Consider the following 1,691-nt stretch of genomic DNA (forward strand, 5'->3'; position numbering starts at 1 on the left):
AGTAACATGGTTGTAGGCTGAGTGGTTGAATAATCATGTACTTAAAGCTTCATTAATTAACTTATATATTACCAGTTTCACATGCATGTTAAAATTAATTAATTAATTATATATATGCGCTATATATGCATTATGCACACCGCCTTGTTAGCTTTTAGCATTTCGTGCTAGGTTCATAGCCGAATTATCATGACATGTTATTGATATCCCTTTTATTTTTAGATAAAGATCACAAGTTACTACAGTAAAAAATTATCACAATTTTACGTGTCCCTTTTTAACGTGGTGATAAAGAAAAGCAAAAAGGATACGCATTTACACTAGTGTTCTGGTTGAATATATTTGATGTGCACAGTGTATCTCTGATTCAATTTCTTACGTTAATTAACATAGTCGTCCTAATTGAAAAAATGAAAATCAAGTATTTTTATAATGTATCTAGTTCAAAAGTCGGAAACCCTTGGACAACAATCGATCCTAAGTTCCTAACTTAGATACATTGTTATTTGTTATTGATGAACAAAATCTATCATAATAATTAAACAAAATTAAAAGGGCTCTCTAATCTTTAGTGATGTGAGCCGGGCTTCCCCGGTTTGGGTTTTGGCGTTGGGGGTCTCCTCACTTTGAGTTCTCGTCTCATTTCCTTCTTACGTACCTCAACCTGCAAAATCACACCAATTAAAATCATTAATTAATCCATAAATTACACTTTTATTTTAAAAGGATCGATAAAATCGAAGAATATAAATCCACTTGGCTAGCTTAAAAGTTACTACGTATATACATACACTTGTTGTCTTGTTATATACAAAAACTATGATAATACTCCGTAATATATAATGGAGGGACTTACATGATGAATGGCAGAGAAAGAAGATGAGTCAGGGGATAAGGTGATGAATTTGTTAGGGGTTCTAGGAGAATAGATTGAAGAGATTTCAAAGTGGGAATAGCACCGCTTTAATTTTGCATCTACCTTTAAGCTTAAATTCTTCATCTCCTTTGGACTCCTCATTCTTCCCAATATATATGCTCTAACTTTTTTAAAAGAAATCTGGGTATGAAAGTATGAAGTACTCCGTATGATGATGGTTGTAACTTGTAAGTATGTGGCTTGCGTTTATATAGTGGAGCTAGCTGTGGACAAGATTTTACTTTAAACGGAGTAATCCATTATTTAATTGAAACGGAGTAATCCACTATTTATTTGACTTCAATATGTCTCCTATTATTGATAATTTGGTCAGTAAAGTAGTAGTAGGTGTGCGTGTTGATTGTTGAAACCTTCTCTATAATTAGACTTTTCCCTATCAAACAAAAAAAAATAAACAAAAAAAGGTTTGACTATGCTTATTGTTCAATAATTTAACGTGTTGTTGATCGTTGAATTCCATCTAGATCCACTTGTGTTCATTTTGGTAATTGGTAAATAGTTAAGTACGGGATTTTCATAGTTCAATTCCGTATTTCAATCTATATGGTTTCTAGTAAAATCAATTTAACCTAGCTTGGCTTAGAGCTGTCAAAACGGTTACTCGAGTCGGGTCTGGTCATCTCGGGTCACGGGTGATGATCTGGTCGGGTCGTGTTAGGTCATTTTATCACCGGGTGCAGGTCGGATTCAGGTCGGGTTCGGTCAGGTTGAAAATTTGTCGGGTCATGTCGAGTTATTTTTCCATTTCGGTATA

The 1,691-nt window shown here is 33.9% G+C and overlaps 1 long non-coding RNA gene across 1 annotated transcript; it reads right to left on the reverse strand.

Annotated features, from left to right (window-relative positions):
• Positions 1–402: 402 nt before the first annotated feature.
• Positions 403–1,203, reverse strand: LOC110791497 (uncharacterized). Its single transcript, XR_002534103.2, has 2 exons — positions 857–1,203; positions 403–664 (listed from the first exon to the last, which is right to left on the reverse strand). It is a non-coding gene; the product is annotated as an uncharacterized lncRNA (long non-coding RNA).
• Positions 1,204–1,691: the final 488 nt, after the last annotated feature.

This window comes from Spinacia oleracea, chromosome 3 (genome assembly GCF_020520425.1).
Source record: "Spinacia oleracea cultivar Varoflay chromosome 3, BTI_SOV_V1, whole genome shotgun sequence".
Classification (NCBI taxonomy): domain Eukaryota; kingdom Viridiplantae; phylum Streptophyta; class Magnoliopsida; order Caryophyllales; family Amaranthaceae; genus Spinacia; species Spinacia oleracea.